Source organism: Nelumbo nucifera, chromosome 6 (genome assembly GCF_055504915.1).
Source record: "Nelumbo nucifera cultivar China Antique chromosome 6, China Antique-T2T, whole genome shotgun sequence".
In the NCBI taxonomy this organism is placed as follows: domain Eukaryota; kingdom Viridiplantae; phylum Streptophyta; class Magnoliopsida; order Proteales; family Nelumbonaceae; genus Nelumbo; species Nelumbo nucifera.
In genome coordinates, this window is record NC_142654.1 from 6305820 (window position 1) to 6329685 (window position 23866).

General features: G+C 39.4%; 2 pseudogenes across 2 annotated transcripts; both read left to right on the forward strand.

Annotated features, from left to right (window-relative positions):
* The first annotated feature begins 5610 nt into the window (after positions 1-5610).
* On the forward strand, positions 5611-7392 carry LOC104604462 (leucine-rich repeat extensin-like protein 2 pseudogene; annotated as a pseudogene). Its single transcript, XR_016077700.1, has one exon. The product of XR_016077700.1 is annotated as a leucine-rich repeat extensin-like protein 2 pseudogene (transcript).
* An 8298-nt stretch (positions 7393-15690) lies between these two features.
* Positions 15691-19421, forward strand: LOC109115203 (putative UDP-arabinopyranose mutase 1; annotated as a pseudogene). Its single transcript, XR_016077096.1, has 5 exons — positions 15691-16421; positions 16645-16767; positions 18027-18277; positions 18372-18538; positions 18747-19421. The product of XR_016077096.1 is annotated as a putative UDP-arabinopyranose mutase 1 (transcript).
* Positions 19422-23866: the final 4445 nt, after the last annotated feature.

Consider the following 23866-nt stretch of genomic DNA (forward strand, 5'->3'; position numbering starts at 1 on the left):
TTCAGGGCTCTAACCACAGCATAAAACTCCTTGTCGTAAGTAAACCACTTTCTCCTGGCTTCACATAATTTTTCACTAAAGAAAGCAATGGGTCTTTTCTCTTGGGACAATACAGCCCCTATGCCAACTCCACTGGCGTCACATTCAACTTCAAATAATTTATTAAAATCTGGCAAGGCAAGAACAGGAGCAGTACATAACTTTTCTTTTATGAGAGCAAAACTTTGCTCTTGTTCTTCTCCCCAATGAAATTTACCCTTTTTCAAGCATTCAATAATGGGAGCCATGATACTACTAAAATTCTTAATAAAGCGCCTATAGAAGGTTGCCAACCCATGAAATCACCTGACATCTGTGACAGTGGATGGGGTCGGCCACTCCCTAATGGCTTTCACCTTTTCCTCATCTACTTTCACACCATCCTTGCTTATAATAAATCCCAGGAATAATAAAGTATCATTCATAAAGATGCATTTCTTCAAATTAGCATATAATTTATTTTCCCTCAATGTTTTCAGGACCTCCCTAATATGTCCCACATGCTCAGTGATAGATTTGTTGTATATCAAAATATCATCAAAATAGATTATCACAAATTTACCAATGAAGAGGCGCAATACCTGGTTCATTAGCCTCATAAAAGTGCTGGGTGCATTGGTTAGTCCAAAGGGCATGACTAACCATTCGAACAAGCCATTTCTAGTCTTGAAGGCTGTCTTCCATTCATCTCCGGGATGGATCCTGATTTGATGATATCCACTCCTGAGATCTATTTTTGAGAAAACTACAGCTCCGCTTAGTTGGTCCAGCATGTCGTCCAGCCTAGGAATGGGAAATTTGTACCCAATGGTGATCTTGTTAATGGCCCTGCTGTCGACACACATTCTCCAACTGCCAACTTTCTTAGGTGTTAATAAGGCAGGTACTACACAAGGACTCATGCTGATTTGAATGTGTCCCTTTTTCAATAATTCTTCTACCTTTTCCCGTAAGATTTCATTCTCCTTGGGACTCATCTTGTAATTTGGGAGGTTAGGTAGACTAGCACCTGGGACAAAATCAATATGGTGTTGTATATCTCTCATGGGATGGAGTTCATTTGGTAACTCCTCTGGAACTACATCATTAAATTCATCCAGTAGTCCCTGTATTTTAGCTAGAATCGTATTTTCATCACTAACATCTTCTCTTTTTACTACTAACAAATGTATCTCATGAGTATCCTTACATTCGTTAACAAATTCATCATGATGATGGGTGATGGTAAGGAAATTCTTTTCATGTGCCGTTGGAGTATTTGTAATATTTTTTTTTGCTATGGGTAACAAAGTATAACGTGTACCTTCTTTTTCAAGTTGGTAGGTATTCTTCCTACCCATGTGCCTTGCATCTGTATCAAATTGTCAAGGCCTCCCTAACAAAATATGGCAAGCATCCATATCTACAATTTCACAATATGCCTCATCATGGTACTTACCAATTGAAAAAGGTACCTTGTAGCGTTCTTCCACTCGTACTCCGCCTCCTTCCTTGATCCACCCAATTGTGTATGGGTTGGGATGTTTTTCAGGAATCAACTGTAATTGTTGGATGACATCCCTGCAAATAATATTTTCCTGGCTACCACTGTCAATATTTAAATTAAATAATTTTCCCTTGACAGTACATTTGGTACGAAATAATCTATGCCTTTGAGAAGTATCCTTATTTTTCTGGGACAACATTAATTTTCTTACCACACAAGTATACTCCTCATGTTCATATGGACCCTCTTCATCCTCCCCATCAGGTTCACAATATACTTCTTCCTCAATATCTTCTTCCTCCTCTCTTTCTACCATATTAACTGCCTTCCTCCTGGGACAGTCACTGGATCTATGTCCAACCTCATTACATTTAAAACATTTAATAGGAGCAGGCCTTGCATAAGGGTTACTGGGTTTAGGAGGATTGGAAGGGTTACCTCGAGTATGTCCTCCTGTAGTAACCTTACTGGCGTTACTTGTACCTGCCGGGTGAGAAGGTTGTACTGCCGGGACTGATTTGTTCCTATCGACAGTTGCCGGTCTATTGTCGCTCCCGCTGTACCGGGACCGGCGATAATTATCACTGCGTGCCTTGTCTTGGAATATTAATTCTGCTTTTAAGGCTAAGTTCCTTGCTTCCTGCACACTAAGAACCATTTGTACACCAATTTTGTCTCTGATAGACGGTCTCAAACCGCTTAGATAATGGGCTGCCTGCTGGTTATCACTTTCAGATAATTGGTTTCTTTTAGCTAATCTCAAAAATTCAGATATATATTCGTTAACACTACGAGAACCCTGCGCACACCTCTGATAAGATTCAAACATATATTGTTCATAGTCAAGAGGTAAAAATCTACCTCTTATTAATTGTTTCATGCGCCTCCAAGTTCGAACAGGACCCCTTCCTTCTCTCATCCGGGTCTCTCTCATCCGTTCCCACCAAACAGATGTGCCTCCCTTTAATCGAAAAGCTACCAGTTTTACCCTTCGTTCCTCTGGTATCTCCATGTAATCAAAGAACCTATCGACTTCTGTGATCCAATCTAGAAGTCCCTCTATACCAAGATCTCCACTAAAAGTAGGAATATCTACCTTGAGTTTAAATTCATCATTATTCCTACGGGGATTGAAATTACCTTAATTGTGTCAATTCCTACCGTTTCTGTCGTTGCCGGGAAGAACTGGAACCCCACCAAATTCGAAATCATCATCACTGTCGTCGTCAAGAACTGGATGTCGGGACGCAGTAGCGACGGGTGGTCTGTCGTGGTTGTCTCCTTCGATCTGTTGTGGATTTTCCCGATTCCGTGGGACAACCTCCCGTAACAAGGTTCGCAGTTGTTCAGCCATCTCTGCCAACTGCTGCTCGATGTTACATGTGGATGTACGCTGTTCTTCGATTGCTCTCCAAACAGCTGGAAACCCCTGATCTCCGTCACGGGGTGGGTTGCGACTGCTACCGTCTGGGTTGGACATGACTGGGCGAATTCCCTGCTCTGATACCACCTGACGCAACGTGGAAGCAATGAGCACCGGAGCTGGCTATGCAAGCACCGGGCGTTCGCTAGCACCTAGCGAATAACACCGATTTCTCTAGGAGAGAGAAAAGGTGGCGAAAACTCAAAGAAGAGAACTCAAGAAAATCTGAAGTATGAATTGATGAATAACTTTGGAAAAATAGCAGTATTTATAATACATTTGGAAATTGTACAAGAACTAGGAAATAATAACTAGGATAGATCTAAATATCTAATTTGATAGGATCGAACTCTCCTTAGTTGATCTCCACCGTCCAATCTCCCTAGATGCATGGATCTTGGATTATCTTGCTAATCTTGATGCTTCTTGGAGTCTTTCTTGATAATCTTGGAAGAGTCTTGCATTATCCTGCTAATCTTGGAAGAGTCTTGCTAATCTTGGATTCTTGGATCCCTTGCTTATCTTGAATTCTTGGATCTTAGTTAACTTATCCTTATCCTAGGAGTTGCCGCCCCTAGGGATGAGATGGGCCTCCATCATTTTAGTTTGTATTCCATTTACTTATTGATCAGCTTTTGGCTACATCTCCTTACACATGCACACAACACAGCATCAGAATTCAGAATTGACTGGTCGAAAGCCCCAATTAAGTTCATCTTCCTTTTTAGGCTCTGTTAGCATTTCCGTAAGTTATTTACTCGAATAAATGCATTTATTCAGATAATTATTTTTCAGGAAAAATTTATCTAAATAAGTACATTTACTCATATTCTTTTATTTCCTATGTAAATAAGACAATGACTATTTTATTCATAAAAATCCATTATTACAATGAGCATTTTTGCCCCTTACCCCAAGGTGGGAAAGTTATTTATCCACATACGAGATATGTATCAATTATCTAGGTAAGTGATACCAAGAAAAATAAACTTATCTGATTCCCACGTAACTTCCCCCCTCTCAAAATCTAAAAAAAGAGTGCCCCCTTAATTTCATATTCCATGCCTACTGCTCTTTCTATTAATTCCATGACATGATGACAGTTGTCTCAACTTCTACCATTAATGTTTCAAGAATCCTTTCAATTAATAAATCATAATCATTCATTGCTCTACCATGTTGATTTAGTTCTTTTAAATTCTAGATTTGCTCGTATCTTGTTGCAACTGAAGGAGAACATAAGTTTGATTAAATATAAAGGAGATGGTAAAATGATTTTTCCTCAATTGTTCAGTCATAATGTTTAAGATTAATAATTTTTGGCATTCAACTAGCCGCCAAATTCATTAATTCCTCATCATTTGATCTTCCACTAATGACAAAATTATAGAACGTTAATTAAGAGATCAATTAAAGACCAAAATAAAGCCAATTGCAGATTAGTCAAGGTGATTCTTCATAACAACTGTCTGGGGATCTTTTTGTGGTTTGTTTGGAAGCACTGTCTCTACTAATTTTTCTTTTGTAGTGAATCTAGACTGAGCCCAGGTGTTTCTTCACAACGATTGCTGAATAGAGTTAGAATTTGCTTCTCATTCGTTTGGAAGCACTACCTTTGATACTTTTGTTTTTTAATGAATCCATACAGAGTTCCTACCTCACCGTGACATCTAGAGAGTGCATATTTTTTATAAAGAAAAAAGCATGTCTAGAGAGTGCATATTTTTCATAAAGAAAAAAGCATGTCTGCTTGCAAAGTTATTCAACAGTGCTTTCGAGCAAACGATGAGAAACCCGTCCCAACAGCCTTTACTGCCTTGCATTGAAAATATCTCCGTTAGGAACAGTGTGGGCACAGGTTTGCCCAGACCCAGCTTTAGCGGTAGACTCTTTGCTCAGAAATGGCACAAGCACAAATACAATCCACCAAAGTTTCTGTTATTCCTTAAATTAATAATCCTAAATGCATTACGTGAATCCCCCCTGTACTAACGGTCTCAATCCATGTCCAACTGTCCAAGGAGGACACAGCTTTTGTGGCCCTCCAACTCCAACTGTCCATTCAGCAATTAGACAATAGTTCTTGCCTTCTTGGTTAAGTACTTAGGTGGTGTTTGGCGCATGTTTTCAGTGTATCTATTAGTTTGCTAAAAGCTCAAAAGACTAAAAAATAGTCTTTTCCGTTTGATGTTACATAGGAAAACTTCAAATAAAGATTTTGGTCTTTCTATGCTGAAAATAGCCTTCACAGCTGTTTTAATTTAACAGCCTGATACACTATGACATAAACCAAACAGCACAAACCCTAAAAGTTCAACGTATCTTCTTTTTGAAAGATCTACTTTAAAAGACTTGTCAAAAGAGAGCCATCCAAATTCTAAAGAATATAAACCACCTTTGTAGCTTTGCCTCCATTTGAGATTAAATAGTTAACCCGCTTTCTCTATTATATTTGCAATTGAATTAAATTTTAAAGAATTTGCGTGAGACAAATGGACCCTTTGTTTATCTGGACAATCCACCCTTGTCCCAACATTTTCAAAGCTTATCTGGCGAAACCCATGAACAGTAAATTCCCTGTGCAGATGTAGGGTGTGTTTGGCCGCGTGCCCCTAAAGAAATTGTCTTGCTCCTTGAAGAACTTGGGTTATGGTTGGTACCGTAGTTGGGGTTTACAGGTCGACCAAACATACCCTCTGTGCATGTGCCTGTGTGGGCTAACTTAGAGGTATCAATTTTGTTCAATTACATCATATGCGCTTGTTTTTCTGTTGATTGCGGATCTATCAAGAAGATACATAGATCCAGATTTCAGAACCTACCAACCCCACCATTTCCCTTCTTCGGTGCTTCAATACTATTTGTATACCTTACAAACAAAAATCTCTTGAATCCCGGGTTACATTCTTCCTCTAAGATGGGGAGGAGCTGGTTTCTGGCTCTTATCCTCCTCCAAATCATTCCATCGAAAACTGCTTTTACTGTTGGTGGTGGTGTGAGTATTGGCGGAGGTAGGGGCGGGGGCGGAAGTGTTTGGGTTGGTGGAGGAATCAACCCTCGCACACCATCTGGGTCTCCAAATTCAAGGCTAAGCAACGCTTACACAGCCCTTCAAGCCTGGAAATCTGCAATAACAGATGATCCACTTGGCATTCTACACAGTTGGGTTGGAAACAATGTCTGTTCTTATAAAGGGGTTTTCTGTGTGGATCCTCAAGAAGAAATGTCCGGAGCACCGGGGCTTGTTGTTGCAGGAATAGATCTCAACCATGCCAACCTCCAAGGCACTCTAGTCAAGGAACTCTCCCTCCTCTCAGACCTCACTCTCCTTCACCTTAACAGTAACAGATTCACGGGTACAGTTCCAGATGCCTTCGGAGATCTCTCATCTCTCACAGAGTTGGACCTCAGTAACAACCACTTCTCTGGTCCCTTCCCTACGGTCACTCTTCTCATTCCAAACCTCATTTACTTGGACCTAAGATTCAACTACTTCTCAGGTCCCATCCCGGAAGAGCTTTTCAACAAGAGACTGGACGCCATCTTCCTCAACAACAACCAGTTTGAGGGCCAGATTCCTTCAAATTTTGGGAACTCACCAGCTTCTGTGATAAATTTAGCAAATAACAAGTTCAGTGGAAACATCCCTCCCAGTTTTGGTTACATGGGTACTGCACTGAAGGAGGTGTTGTTCCTCAACAACCAGTTAACAGGTTGCATTCCTGAGGGAGTGGGGTTTCTGACGCAAGTGGAAGTCATGGACGTGAGCTTCAATTCGTTGACGGGTCATTTGCCGGACTCGATATCCTGCTTGAATGAAATTGAGGTTCTCAATATTGCTCATAACCAGCTATCCGGGGATCTACCTGACCTGGTTTGTTCTCTGAGGAGTCTTCTTAATCTTACTGTTTCTCACAATTTCTTTTCTGGATTTAGCCAGGAATGCACCAAGTTGTTCTTCAGGAACGTGGGGTTTGATTTCTCAGGGAACTGCATTCCTGGAAAGAATATGCAGAGGCCTCAACCAGAGTGTTCTGTGATACCCGGAGATGGGTTGAGTTGTCTGAGGATCCCTTCACCAAGGCCCCTGGTCTGTGGTTCAATAGATCAGACACCACAGGTCAATCCTAGCACTTCTTCTTACAAGTTAGCTCCTTCCAACTCTCATCCATGAGAGAGAGAGAGAGAGAGAGAGAGGGAGGGGAGGGGGGGGGACCATTACATCTCTGTATCACAGAGTCGGTGTTTGTTTCATTTAATGAGGGTAGTTATGACTTATGAACCAGAGCTTCAGGCATTTATTTTTTACATGAATGAATTCAGTAATGAATTCAGTATCCTGATTTCTGAATGGATTATTGTTTGTTTCCCTATTTTGTATAGATAAGAATCAAGATGTATGAAAAGACCAAAAGGATAAAAGTAAGGATTTATTTGTCTTCCATTGGCTGATTCTGGGATTCCGGTTGTAGCATTATTAAGTTGTTAAATACCAGTAAATGAAGCTACCTCTTCATCTGTAACACACGACTCCGGAGTCCGGATCTCCTGCCCACGTCTACCCACAATACACACAAATTTCAATGATCTCAATTAATTAGTCCTAAACAGTAAATTCCTAATGAAGATGATGGATTACCTATATGGACTGCCGAATGTTGATACAGTGATGCCAAAACTGCCAATATCAGGTTTTTAGAGTATTTCTATTTTCTTGCAACAGCTGAGCGGGTTGACCTTCCATTACACTTGGCCAGTGTGGCAGTGTTCGGAACTGATGCCTTCTTCAAAAAGACCGCCACATCACCACCACAAATGAAATCCGGTTTTTCATATTAGAGGTTCGGGCCGTGCGGGCGGCATGACGGAACGCGGGCCACGTCGGCCACGACATGAAACACGACCCGTACGGTCGTGCCAGCTTGGGTTTTCAAGTCTATGGACTGACACGCCGTGCCATCCGTGGCCAGCGTGTAGAGTAGCATATTCTCGCCGTGTATTGGTAACATCTCCGGATAATAGTACCAGTCCCCATGATAACATCATCGGGAGATGTTCCCAATACACAGCGGAGATGTATTGTGGGGCGGTGATTTCCAACATATAGGCACGGCCTAGCAAAACCCATTTTAAAATTTTTATTATTTTTTTTCAATTTCTTTAAGAAAATATATCTCAAGGGAGGGAAGCATGGCCCAGCTCAGCCCGTGATCCGGCACGGTACGAACTGTCCATGAACCGTGTCATGCTAACCCAACACAACTCAATTTATACCTCTATTTCAGACCATCTAATGTTAGGTTATATGTTTGTCTCAGAAACATTTTTTAAGACCACGTCTTGAAAATTGATAAAGATATGATATGAGAAAAGGATCCTTTCGGTATTTTTTTTTGTTCTTTAGCAATATGCTGGCGTGGCATTGGAAAACACTATTACTATGTTTGGTTTGAAGGAAAAGGTAGGGAAAGGAAAGGTGGCATTGGAAAATACTATTACTATGTTTGGTTTACAAACCTTTACAAATGTAGGTTTGTAAAGCTTTCCCTACTTTTTCCTTCAAACCAAGCACAACCTATGTGCCAGCAACCAACAGTTCCAGACAAAAAAATTAAAAAAAAAAAAACATTTTCCAAAAAAATCAGCATGCCAATGTAACACCATTTTCTTTGAAAAAATTGCAATACCCTTTTCTCAAGAAATACCTATGAAGAAATGACATTGGTTCAAACATGACCTTATTTCAAAGGGCACCATACAACTTTTCTCCCATGCAGAATGGTAACGACCCTAGCCTAGGTGGGTTCAAGGTTTTAAAACGCAACAATTAGTGCGCATTGTGCTGTGCCGCCTTCCCTTGGGAAAACTTGGGAGTCGGCCCGGCACGCCCCATGGCCCAAGCCCATGTAGGCCCGTGTCATGTTGCAGGTCGGATTGGCCCATGTGCCAGATCGGGCCATGGATTGGGCCAAAGCTATTTATTTAAAAAAACTAAAAAAAAACTTAATATTCTAATTTTATATGAATTTTGGTGTATACAATTGCTTATATATGCCGGGCCATAGGCGGTACATCCCGATTTACACCTCTAATAAGGGTGTCCATGGACCAGTTTTGGATTGGCTCCCATGCAATCCAAAATAAATTTAAACGAATTGGACAAACCAACAAGACATATTGGATTGGACCAATCCGGTCCAAAATATTTATTAGATTGGATTGGACCATTCAATCTGTCTGTAATAAAAATTCATATTGGATTGGGTTGGATTAAGCCAATATCTAGTCCACTGATATAAGGTAAGAATATAGGTGTCGATGGACTGAGTTTGGGTTGAAACCAATCTAAATCAAAACGAATTTGAATAGATTAAATAGTCTAGACATTGAATTGGATTGGATTAAATTGGACTAAATCCAGTCCAATTGGCACCCCTACATACAACACTTAGATGGCAAATACATATCATGGAATCATGTGGGTCCCACATCAATAACACAATATGAAAAAAGACAAAAAAACTTGAGAAACTTTTATAACTTGTTGCATTAAAAATATATATAAAAAATGAAAAGAAGCAATGTATAACATCAAAATAAGTAATATAAAGAAGTATAAAATGTCTATCAATTTCATTAAATCTATTTATCAATGTGTTGGAAGTTGTTGATATCCATGTTTATCGGCTAATTGATTAGCAATATCAATCCTTGCCCTTTTCATTGTTTCATCTCGATCACGAACACTTAAATTTAGTGTTTGTGTGCTTAATGATGCAACTATGTTGCTATCTTTGATAGCTTCTTCATTTTCATATATTCCGAATAATGGATCTTCTTGATCAAGTAATGTCTCTTGCCGAATAAAATTATGAAGTGTACAACATGCAATGACTATGCGCCTTTGTGTGTCAATATTGTACGGCTTCATGTGGTTCAAAATTTGAAAATGTTCCTTTAACACTCCAAAGCATCGTTCTATTACATTACGAAGCGATGAATGATGAAGGTTAAACAGTTCACGAGCATCTTTCGGTTGCTGTCTCACTGTCCTATATTCTTGCAAATGATAACAATCACCTTTAAATGGGGTGAGAAATCCTGTAATGGTGGTGAAACCCGAATCCGCTACATAATATTTACCTAAAACACAATAAATACATATATATAAATTTATATAATTTTTTCTTAAATTTTATATTCTATATAATTAAAATTAATCATAAAATTATTTTCATACCACTTGGAGGCATTGGGAACTCAAGTTCAGGCCGTTAGAGCATGCAATAAAGAGAGGAAAAGAAGTGTTGGAAAAAGATTGCTTCGGGATTGTGACTATCTCCTACAGTGTTAAACCATTTTACCTATTTTGGTGCAAATTCTGTACCAGTACCTGAAATGCAAATCATAAATAAGTAAAAAAGCAAACTCATTGAACCGGGTACAAATTTTGCACCTGTCAAGATGCACAGCACTGCAACCAAATGCAGCTAGCTAGCCTTTTCACTCTCCAATTTTGGGCTGATTATAGTGTACAAAAGTAGAAAAATCTTCTTGCTTTGGATTGAAACGTATGTTAATTTAACTGTTGTGGGTCATGGTTAATTAATTAGATTGCAGAGCTTCAAGCGGCAATGGATCACCAACAAGTTATGTTAGAGCAGAAGAACATGGAACAACAGCCAGTTTTGGATCATTTCGTACTTTATGCTGAGGATCAAGGGAGAAATATGCTTCAGCTCTCTACTTTCTCTCCCCAGATTCACCCTTACCGTCTCCAGTTAAATTAACAAGAAAAAACTACTATGTACTAGGTCAATATGTATGATCCAGATTCTTAAGCTTGTTTAGTGTGCCTATATGAACATGATAAAATACTGATGCTGGTAGCCCATAATAGGTTGATACTTCATAAACACTGTCACACTCTGAATGGGTATAAAACTGTTTTGTCTACTGGATCATTGGTCAAATGATCCAACTATCTGGTTTGACTGCTTTACTTGCTGAAGCAAAAAATGTGAAAACAAATATTAAATGGTTCCAGCTATCTGAAAGCTCTTTTGCATTAAAATAGGCCTAAAACAACATTTCTAAGAACTGGGCACTTGAAGAACCATTTTAGCTGCCTATTTCTAGTCTGTCTGGTCTAATCTGAGTCTGATAATAGTGCTTTTAATATGATTTCTCGTTCTCTATTTTACTAAACTGCTTACAGTGTTCTTTTCCATTTTTTGTTTGGAGATGTATAACTATTGTATGATGAAGAACCTTGAAGTAAATCTGAGCAAATTTGGCATAATATAATTATAATGTGGCATTGACATAGTGAATTAAACACTATCAGTATACATGTCTTGAGTTTTGAAAAATAAGAGCTGTACTAACAGAAACAGTACCTATACCCATAATTGGGCTAGATCTTTATAGCCGTGGTGAGTGATTAGAAACTTGCAAAGTCGAAGCTGATAGTGAGAGATTCACTCTTTCCCTTTGATCAGTGAAATGCATCAGTTGCTTTCAAATTTCATGGACAAACATGGCCATTGCAAATCCAATTATACCTATGATTCCTCAGTAGTTATAACTTTTATGCATAGATCTCCATTTCCAGATAGGCTATGAGCCTATGACATGGGGACCCACTTAACTGTTTCTCTGTATTGCTCTCCATGCTGAAGTGCTTGTCTTAATTTTATGAAATTTAAACTGTATCTATTATGTTGCAGAATTAATATCTGATACTTGCATTCTTGCAGCCAATATCTGATAAAGTCAGTTTTTTTAAAGCTAAAAATGCTAGAAGAAGGTGTGACTAGATTGGCTATTCACGGTCTTATTGGGAGCTCAGAGAAAGAGAGAGAGTATGCGGTAAAGTTATTACTTGAATTTTCAAGTGATGAAGATTATTGTGCAAAAATTGCATCAGAGAAAGGAGCCTTAGTTCTCCTCTCAAGCGTGGCTGGGAATCAGGAGCATCCTTCTTTATCTAACCTAGCTGAGGAAATCTTGAAGAGGATGGAAAAGATTGAGGATAATGTTCATCAATTAGCAGCAGCAGGGAGATTTCAACCTTTACTTACCCGGCTATGTGAAGGTATGTTATATGTGATTTACCACTTCAACCAGTAGTTTAAAAATGCTTTGGATTAGAGGCTATAGCAGAAATGGTTGACATGCCACATTGCAACCAGGTGGTTGAGCCTACCTCCAAATTGGAAAAAGATATACACTTAATATATCGAAATGAAAATTATAAGGTTTAAAATTGATAATTTTTATCTAGAAAATGTGTGAAAATGCCGTAACCTATCTCATAAGTCATAACCATTATGTAATATAGCCATACATACATGCGTATATATGTAATATATATAATAGATTTATTATCTAAAATTCCCCTTCACTTTTCTCCATTTCTCTGAAACATATCTGGACTGCTTAAATGCAAGACTAACTTGGATTCCTAGGGAACTAAATCACATAGCAGATGGTCTAGCCAAATGTGGTGTGTTCTTGGAGTTTCTGCATAGTGACAAGCTTCCTTCTCTGTAAACCTATGGGGTTCTCCCCCTGCATTGTACATCCTCTTGTGTACCTTTTCTTTTTCTAATGAAATATGGTTAAATTTTCCTCAAAAGAAAAAAAAAATGCGTAGATTTATTGTGATAAGACTAAATTAATTCATCCTCATGGTCTTTGTTCTCTTTGGTGGAAGGCCTTCACTGTTGAAGAGTGAAGGATAAAAATTAAAAAAAAAAAAATCAAAATGACTAGGAAGCATATGCATGCATACAAAATGAAAATATAGGGGCATCAGCCAGAAGCTCTTGATGGTTGAACCTGGCTCATTTTTTTTGGTGGTATTGGACTGATCTGTGTATAAGATTTTTTTCTTTATATATGTATATATAAATTCAGGGTGTGAGGGATGGGCTTCGCTCCATCTTTGCAGGAACCTGGATTGGTATTTTGCAGTAAATTTGGGTGTGGTTTTGTGGGATTGTGAGGACTGAGGAGTCCATCTGGTGCATAAAGCTTGGATAGGTGGAGGGTTATCTGTTCTGTGTTTCTTTCTTGTTGTGTTGTAGGGCTTGTTCTCCACCCCTTCTTTTGGTTCCTCTTTATTTTGTTTCTTTTATATTTTTGTGATCAATAACATATACAAGAATTTAGAGATGGTATGAGCTGCCCTGCTTTTAGGCTAGACTAACCAACCTAATCCCTTGTAATATTACTTCTTTACAAGTGAGCCCAGAATAATTGTCCCTAGTGACCCCTTGTTTGGCAACCCATTTGCCAACCCAGAAATCCAATGAACTGCTACCTCCATATTTCTGATAATCCATTTGATTTCCTTGATCTCTTGCCTAAAATACCAAATCCCTTGTTCATTTTTTATCAGTAACAGAAGCAAATTTTATTACTTAATGAAATTAAAACAAGTACAAATAATGGGTAGCCTCGGCTACCCCCAGTTCAAGACTCTCAAAAAACTATTGCTGGACCCGGCTGTCCAAGGCCTTGGTAAGGGTGGATTAAGTGCAACCTTTGTCATTTTCTTGCACTAAGTGGCTGCTCTCAGACTTAAATCCATATTCTCATGCATGTAGCTTCCTAATCAAATCATGCAGCTGCCCTGTTGTCTCTTGGGTCTTGGGTCTTGGGAGGAGAAGACTGTCCAAGGACTTCTTTTAGCTAAAAAGTCAGATGGTCCAATAAAGAGCTGTTCTGCAGTCACTTGGCTTCCTTTGGGCATTTAGAGGTTTAGGCCTATGGTAAATATAACATAGGCAGAGCCTGGGTGGGTTAGGACTTAGGCCCCTATCCCACCCTACTAACTTCTGCACCTGTTGGGGGTTGGAAGGATGTCTTTGGTATTACTGCTGAAGATGGAGTCAAATACTAAAAATTTGCCTATAAACGAGGTCCATATGGAATGAGTATCATAATGGGTTCAGATTTGCTAACTGCAGATCTATAGCCATACCAATAAGGCACTGTCACCACAAGGATGAATAGCATCCCACCACTAGAAAGGACCATATTATTTGACAATATTAAGGACATATTGTTAATTATGCCTCTAATTGGACAATATTTTGAGGTAAGCACAGTTGGCATTAATTAATAACTCAGATTTGATTTACTTTTTACTTTTATTCTGAGTAATAGAATTATCACTTTGCCATGCCCCAATAACCAGTATGCCTGACCAGCACCCCTAGCACATAGTTCAAGGACAAAGAGAGTGCAAACTAATCTATACCTATATTATATAGAGGAAAGAGGAAGGCAAAGAATTGTTTTACCTCAATGTTTGCAAGCACCTCTTCCTCCCCTTTCTCATACATGTGGTTTATTTATTTTTAAATTAAAAATATAAAAATCAACTAACTATTTTTTATCAGTAATAGCAAGCACCTCAATGTCCTGGTCAGGTTTCCATGGGCCCCACTGTGATGCAAGAGTTGCAACATCTCGTTGCTTGCCAGCATTCCTCCTTAGCTATACCAAAAGGGGTATCTCTAGCTGTTTGCCACTCCATAGATTCCATCTGTTTCTTTGAAAAACTTTTCTGGCCAGAGGAACCAACCAGAACAAGACTAAAGGTAAAGGAGGCCACAGCCCACAGACACACAAGAGGACAATAACCAAGAAAATTAGACCCATTTCTCAAAGCAGTATAGTTTGTGTCTGATGCAGGTTTCAGACCAGAGAGATAGCACTGAACATCTCCTAAACGCTGCAATTGGCATGGTTGTTATCTGTGAATCCGGTAGGGTTCAGCTTGAGAAGAGAGGCTGAATGCTGGGCTGTTATCATGTAGATTGAGCTGAATAGTTAGAATCCCCAGAACAAGAAACTGGAATACAAATGCACTGCAAAACTGCAATGGTGTTGTTTTGATCATTTTCATTATTATTTTAACATTGGGTAAATAGTATCCTAGATTCCTAGGGACTGAAACAGAACAGCCCATTAATTTGCCACTACATTAACTCTTTGAATAGTGAATTAACTCCCATTTATGTGCACTACATTTTCAGTATTAATTTATCATTAACTCTTTGAATAGTGAATTAACTCCCTAGTCTCCCCCCTCCCTAGCTTGTGGGTGCCCTATGCTATCCTTGTTGTTGGAGCAGAGCAGAGCAGAGAGAGCGAGAGAGAGGAAGAAAGAGACGGAGAGGAAGAAGAAGAAGAAGAAGCAGAGAAGGAGAAGAGAGCAAGAGTCTTCCTCGTTTCCTAGGACAAGTGCTTGAAAGTATGCAGGTGTCGGATCTCCGTTGCTTGGAGTCCGTGAAAGCGCATGAAGATGCCATAAACGCCGTTGCTGTTTCTATCGACGGAACCATTTACACGGCCGGAGCGGACAGACGCAGGGTATGGGGAAGAACGTCAGGAGAGAGACGGAGAAGAACGTCAGGAGAGAGACGGAGAAGAACGTCAAGAGAGAGATGGAGAAGAGCGAGCGAGAGAGCGCGAGAGAGACAGAGAGGAGAAGAAGAAGAGAGAAGGAGAAGAGAGAGAGAGCGAGCGAGCAATGTAATTTTGATGTATTTATTACATTGATAATCAATGTAATTAAACGGTAAAATGTAATCTTATATATATATATATATTAAAGCGAAAGGGGTGGTCTCCCCTTTCGCCAAATGGAATCCTATTGTAGTTAGCATTAGGTCAATGAATTGCACGTAGGAACAATGCACGAGAGATAAGTGCTATGATCACTTCTCTCTCCTCCATTTTGCATGCATAACGCGTGTCACTTTTTTCCTCTGTCTTCCCGCTCTCCCTCTCTTTGTGTCACTCTATTTCTCCACTTCCCTCCTCAGTCCACACCCGCATTCTCTCTCTCTCTCTCCTAATTTCATAACTGAAGTCAATTTGCCGCTCATACTTCTGTTCTTCGACTACTCGTTGCCGCCATGGTGAGATCGAGAGATCGATCCCAGCTGTTTCTTATCCTCCTCTCCGCCATGATTTTTGCCTCTACGTCTATGGAGGACGATGTGAAGTGCCTTGCTGGCGTCAAGAACTCGCTCAGTGATCCTCAAGGAAAGCTCAGTTCTTGGATTTTTTCCAATAACTCGGTCGGTTTCCTTTGCAAGTTTGTCGGCGTCTCGTGCTGGAACGAGAGGGAGAATCGTCTCATCCGACTCGACCTCCCTACAATGAATCTCGCCGGGCTGATCCCCCATTCTTTGCAGTACTGTCAAAGCCTCCAGGGTCTCGATCTCTCCGGTAGTCTTGGCTTCCAATCTCGCCAAGACTTGGCTTCCAATCGTTTCTTTTTATTTCTTTATCTTCTTTTCTCTTCCCTGTGGCAAAAACAGGAACTTTATCCATCTTCTTCTTCTTTACTAAGCTGAAAGAGTTGTCTTGGCTTCCAATCAAGAAGCGTCCACTGCTTCTCAGCTGCCAAGAAGATTGTCGTGATGGCTGCAAAAAGCATGCTCCAATCAGGTAACTAATTAATAAATGTCCTTGGTGGCGAGGACGGTGTATCACCCTCAGTCTTCAAGCACTCCATTGAAGTTAGACCAACAGAGGTCACGTTTATCTTAGGAGGAGCTTGGGCGTTCACCTTAACTTGCAAACCACCAGAGGAAGCAGATTTTGAATTGATCCCACGAGTATCCAAAGTTTCCGAACCTCCAAGCATCATTGATGTTTTTGTTAAATCCAGAGATGGAGACGCCGCGGCCTGCGGGGAAGAACGCCGAGGTGGAGAAACCTCAGTGAGGTTTCCCTTTCGCGTTTTTGATCACTGCTCGAGGTTTCTTTTAGGCGTTTGATGATTTTCTTTCTGGTAAATTCTGGGAAGGGTAGGTTTTTTCAATGTGATTTAGTTCACATGCTCTTGCTTGTAGTGTGAAGACCAGATTTTGATTTGATTTGCTTTGATGACTCTTTTGCTGTCACAGTTTTGTTTATTGTGAATTGGTGCATATTTCTTGGTTGGGTTTTGTAGGGTTGTCTGGAGTTATTCATATTAGATCTGGTCCTGTTCTTTGCGTCTTGTATCTCCTTAATTTTGTGTTTACTATGTTCTCCGCTTCGTCCTCACTTTTAGTCATAGTTTGATTATGGGCTGAACTCTTAATTTTTCTGTTGTTGTATTACTAGGTATGAGGTTGCTTTCATCCACTTTCCAAAATCAACCTTGTTGATGTGATGTCGTGACTAGAAAGATTGAATTTTTATTATGAATATTTTACGAAAATGTTTTCTTTTCAATTTATTGTGTGAATAGTAGTTTCTTTCTTTCCTCAACTCTTGCCCTAATAGCTAAATAAATAACTGGCAGCCTTCTCTGGAGTTAAACAGAAAAGATCCGGTTACTGCATAGTGCTAACTACTTTGAAGCGAAAATGTCATCATCTGTAGTGTCATTCAAGATTGGTTTTTATAATCTGTTCATGTATACATGCATATATCTTTTTTGAATATTTGGGAACTTCTGACAATGGATTTTTGTGGAGTGGGATTTCATTTAACTTCTCTGGGTTTTGCTTATTTGTTATTCTCCAAGATCTGTACTCTTCCATTAGAGATTTCCTGTCTTTTCTATCATCCTTGTGAAGTGTTATATTCATTTGGCTATAGTAGTTGTCTTAAGATAAGATGTCGATTTGAGTGTTTTGAAGGGTTTGACTACAGCAATTTGAATTGCATTTTGGGCTAGACTAATTTGTTTTTCTGTTTTGAGGTTTCACTTTTAGAAAGAACCGTTTTCCCCCTCTCCAGATGCTGTAGAGCATTAGTTATGCAATTTTAAATTCATTATTGGATTCATAATGTAATGTACAGATGTGAGTATTTAAAAGAGGGTCCTCTACTTGTGGAGAGGATCATTATGAAACACCAATTCCTATAGTTTAAGCCACCTCCACCAAAAAGTGCACAGAGATTGATGCTTTATGGAATTCCACTTTAAATTGCACAATTTGGATGTTATAGATGCTTGGGATCAATTACAGGATCTTTATGCTTGGATTTTCTCTATTTTTTCTCTCTTCTTTTATTTGTTATCCAAGTGTTTCAGTGTTTGTGCTTGGATATACACAGGTTGCCAAGGATCCATCTTTCAAACAGATCAGTGCACTGGAGCAGCACATAAAAAATCTTCTCTCCCCATCTACTCTTTTTTTCTTCAACACTCTGTATGATCCTTACCAAGAAGGCACAGACTTTGTCCGTGGATATCCTTTCAGTCTACATGAGGGTGTACCAACTGCTGTTTCTCATGGCCTTTGGCTCAAAATCCCAGATTATGATGCTCCCACCCAGCTTGTCAAGCCTCTTGAGCGAAACACAAGGTGTGGTGTGGTGGTCTTTTGCGTGGCAGAAGATCCTGATATGTACCCTCTTTCCATGATTGGTGTTTGTTAACCATTTTCTTATCTTTATCAGGTATGTCGATGCGGTTCTGACCGTACCTAAGGGCACCCTGTTCCCTGTGTGGTATGAATCTGGCATTCAACCGGGACATGATTGGTCCTGCAATGTACTTTGGACTCATGGGTGATGGTCAACCAGTTGGGCGCTATGACGATATGTGGGCTGGTTGGTGCACTAAGGTAAATCCATCTCTCGGTTCTTTCTTTTTCTTATGAGTTTTATTGTGATACTATGAAGCTAGATCTTTGTTCTCGTATGAATTGTCTGTTTTCCTGCCTAATTAGTTATGAATTTCTCATATTGGCTCAAAATGTGGCATAAATACAAAGAAAACTTTTGGCATAGAAAATTGTTGAAATTTTGTCCCTCTGGTTTGTGATTTTGTAGGTGATATGTGACCACTTGGGATGGGGTATCAAAACTGGTCTGCCCTACATCTGGCACAGCAAATCAAGCAATCCATTGGTGAACCTTAAGAAGGAATACAAGGGTATTTATTGACAAGAAGAGCTGATCCCTTTCTTCCAGTCAGGAATGCACCACTGTTCAGATGTGTTACGTTGAACTCTCCAAGCAGGTCAAGGCTAAGCTTGGGGAAGTAGATCCCTACTTTGCCAAGCTAGAAGATGCCATGGTCACATGGATTGAAGCTTGGGATGAGCTCAATCCACCTGCAAAAGCTGCTCAGCTACCTAAAGGCACTGCATAGAGAATCTTGGTTAACGGTTACTACTCTTTATCTTGATAGTTTGGACTTGGTAGTTGCCTCACTGTTGTATTTTCCTATATTTCTCTAAGCTTTTTTAGATGAGAGCTTGGAGCATATATATTTTTTTGCAGATGGATACATGTAATTTATTTTTGTCCTCTCTCCAGTATAGCAGTTTCCTGTTCTCTGTAGGGTGGTCATTGCTCTGCTAAACTGGTAACGATGCAGAAACCTGTATCATTGTGATCCACTTGTTGGAGAGATTAACTTGGGAAGTTGAAAAAAGAAATGAGACTTCTCCCATGTGAATTGTAAGTTCCAAAAACAAATTTCAAAACCTGGTTTGAAAACAATTTGATTTTTAAAACAAAATTACAGAAAACAAGTTACTGGTTTAGTTGGCTAAATTTTTTATTTCATCGGTTTTTCGGTTTTTCTTGCTCACCCTAGTTAATAGGGCCATTAGAACCTTGCATAATCAGAATACTTTGTGGGGGGTGAGTGAGTTGTATTGCTATGATGTGCCTTAGCAATTTCCAACTACAATTCTATTGTTTGATCTATTCATGTTTTACATTTCAAGGGATTGGGTGATGGTGAAATGAATAATGATTGCAGTTTCTAGAGGACCATGTTAATTAGAAGAATTGTGCATGAACATTATTTTTGTAATAGAAGAAATTAGTTAATTTTATAATCACATATATATATATATATATATTTTTTTTTTTTTTTCATTTTTTACTCTTCCAATCATTCTGTATTTCTCGCATGTGCTTAGCACGAGCGCCCCTCGCTAATTTTACACTAATTTAAAATTACATATTTACCAAATATCTGCAAAATTGATACCTGGGTTCGATTTTACACCTCTACCAAATGCAACCTTTGGGTTAATTTTCTCCTATTAAAATATATACCCTGCACTTTTTTTTACAAGTTCATCTTGATTTTTATGTTACGACAAATACCCTCCGACCGTTAAATTACCAAAATACCCCGTTAACCTTTCCTTATTTTCCTTTTTTTTCATTCTCTCTTAAAACTCTCCAACGTCGAATTCCACCCACAGTGCTTCAGAAAACATCCCACCGACCGGTGAGATAGAATTTCCACCTTGTTACACCACGAAACGATCATTCCTTCTTTTTTCATCTCTTCCAATATACTCAAACTCGTGTCTTCTACTTTTCGCATCTCGTCGGATGACCCCCCAAGAACAACCGACCACTTTCTAGCAACCCATCTGCAATCTCAAGCAACCTGTCAGATTAACCACGACAACTTGTAAAAGTAACAGCAAAGGTCAATCAAAGTTAATTCATACTACTGTTCATCGTCTTCTTCCACAAGAACAGAGCCTAAACCAGCAACGACATTAACCTGAGTCATTCTTTGCATATCTGGTTTAATATGGGATGAATAGTAGCATCAGTGGGTGAAAGTGGCGATGCACTATTCATGCTTTAACTAATGAGGCCTCATCATTCTTCACACCCCCTGTTCTCGTCGATTAATGAGAGGGGGATTACCGGGTGTGGTAGTGACTAACTAAGCACTTAAAATTTCTCAAAAGTGCAAATAGCAAGTGAATAAGCCGCTTTAGAAAAAGGGTTGCATTTTGAATGCAAAGATAAGAATGGAGAGGGTGAAAGACATGATGAACAAGATTAGGACTGTTCGTCTGGATTGGGGTGTCATATAGTGGGACCTTTCCACATTGCTTTGACCTTTCCACCAAGGAGAGATCAATTGATGCTATTGTCGGATGGTGAAGATTTCAAATTGCTTTTTTGATGCTACTACGTTTAGTACTTAAACAAGAGAAGTTTTCCGGCAGCTTCTGAGCTTAGACACTGCTAGCTCTTCCTTGCGCTTCCAATGGCGGAGAACAGAGGAACTCTTTTGAAGGTGTACTGCAATGGCAGGTGGACCGGCTGAAGGAGTCGATCCGATCATCATAACAAACCAATGTTCTAGCATAGCAAACCATTGAGCTTGGCAAAACTATGCTCTGAAAATTACAATAAAACCAACTCAGCAATGGAACTCAAAATATAATAGATATGTTGGTTCAAATTAAAATGGAGAGAACCTTGCTAGTGCAGAATCCAAATCGGTGCAGTTCTGTACATTGACTACTGCATCTCGTCTAGCCGACTAGAGTGTCAAGTTGGTCTTTCTGACTGTTGTGGAAGCAGGGGTGACGTGGGCAGGTCGCATATCCAACTCGCTGAGAGTAGCGCTAGCATAGATGGAGTTGACCATTTTTCTTGGCATTGTCATAATAGCTGGTGATGGCGGAAGAGTTGAAAATAGGCGACAGGCGAGTGAGGTAATGCTGAAACCCAAAGCCCACTGCATAAATCTCTCGCGCGCGCGCTCTCAGTCCTGTGTTATTGTATCCTTCACAGTTCATACAACCAAACTGTAATAAAGAAAAGCTAACGAGCTCTTTGGTGACTTTTAATGGCGGGAAACAATTGGATCGACAGTTACCTTGAAGGAACAATTGGGTCAACAGTTACCTTGAAGGAATTCTGGATGTCGGTCCTGGTATAGACGAGGCGAAATCGTCGTCGTTGCTGTTGAGGGAGGGAGGGAGATTCAGTCCCACTCGCTACTTCGTTGAAGAAGTGATCACTGGGTTTGATGAGACTGATCTCCATCGCTCATGGGTTTGGTTGTGATAACAAGCTCAATCTTTTAGTTGCTGTCATGGCATGAAGGAAAGCGGAGCGGAGGAAAGACGATGAACAGTACAAAGTATTTAACAGTCGAATAAGAAACTTTTAGGAAGTTAACTGACGGAACGCTAACAGAGGGGGTTTTTGTCTAACGGGCAAAGTCCAAGAAGTCTTTGTCGCAAAAAAATATAGGGTTTTCGTCACATATTCACATCTGTGCCCCTATAACTTCCGCACATCTCCGTCGTGTATCGATGATATATCAAAAATGATAATGTAATCATCGAAAGATGTTCTTAATATACGGCGGGGATATATTGTGGGGCGCCTTGTCGCAGACCCTATACAACAGCGGGATCCGTATAATTTACCCAAAAATGACTTCAAGTCATCAAGTGTTATTTAATAAATTTTCAAAACATGCACCGGTGCTTTCTGTAAATTCCATCCTCTTTCATCTCACCGCAAGTCTACAAGGCGAGATGGCAGTGACCATACTCATACCAGCTCCTTACCCTGTAAACGCCATTGAATACGATACGACCACCAGGACGTGAAGCATATAATCCAAAAGTAGAAATGGGTATTGTATCGTACAACTACGATACAAGGAGAAAACAAAAATCTAAAACAGAAAGAAAAACGGAGGATTAAACTGAAATTGAAACAGAAATTCATGGCAAAACTGAAATTTTGTTTAAGATTAATGGGTTTGATTTGTTGACAATTAGAGGATTAAATTACGAATTCAATTAATTGGTGAAGTTGGGGGATGGGAGGGAGATCGCACTTAAGAAGTTATCGCAAAAATCTAATCAAAAGAAAAAAAAAAAAAAAGCTATGACAGAACCCATGGCAAGGAAAGAGAGAGTTAAACCAACTGATCATGAGTGAAAACAGAGCTAAATATAAACGGTTTGGGTCAATTTCTCAGTTTGGTCGGGTTGGTTCAAAACAGCCTCTAAACTAGCATTTGTTTCAGCATGACAGCGATTTGATGACTGGTTCTACGGTTTGTATAAAGAAGTGGACACGTCCCATATTTAGGTAGGGTCAGGTCGGTTTTGATCAGTTTACATATGACCAAATTGAACCAACTTGAAAAGGTGACTGGCATAAATTGAAAACCAGCTAACTCAGGTCAAGTTTGATGCTCCTTACAATGCATCTCACCATGTGTTGGAAACATTTTTTCATGAATAACAATACATAAATATCGAAGATATTCCCAATATGCAGCTGGGACGTACTATGAGGTTGGTGTAAGGAGAATTGTGTGACGAGTAGAGCTGGACTTACGTCAGTCCCTTATGTAACCTTCCCTCCCTTTGTGTTAGTGATGGATGAGTTTGTTGAATAAATGGATTTTTTGCTCTTCTAACCCTTTAATTTTGCCAAACAATGGAAGGATATCATTATCATTTCTGGTGTTTTTTTTTTTTTTGTCTTGAAGGTTTTAGAAGGGCGACATTAAGGGTGTCAATTGGACTGGATTTTGTCCGATCTGATCCAGTCCAGTGTGAGTTCATTATAAATGGATCAGGTCCAATTCAATTCAATGAATGTTTTTGGACTAATTTAGACCGGTCCAATTCAATGTTTAGACCGTTCAATCTGTTCAAATTCATTTTGACTTAGATTAATTTCAACCAAACCTGGTCCATTGACACATATATTCTTATCTTATATCAATGGACCAGATATTGACTTAATCCAGCCCAATCCAATATAAATTTCTTACGGATGGACCAGATCAAATCCAATCTAATAAATATTTTGAACTGGATTGGTCCAATCCAAAACCGGTCCATTGACACCCTTACGCTACATGAATCAATTCCTTGGGTCTTGATTAAATAGGTCGACATGGTTGATGTGTTAAGAGCTTTTTTTTTTTTTGTTCAATTTGTGTATAGACCTCATTCTTCTACTAGGGCAGCCCGTGGCCCCATGCCATAGCCGTGATGAGGTGTCTTTTGACCTTGATTGGTTTGAAACTTTTGTACAATTTTGTTGTTTAATGATCTTTTTTTTCTACCCAAGTGAGGAGTGGTTTTATTGATAATTTCAGATTATTTACATGCATGAGTAGGCCTAGTAACGGATTTAGT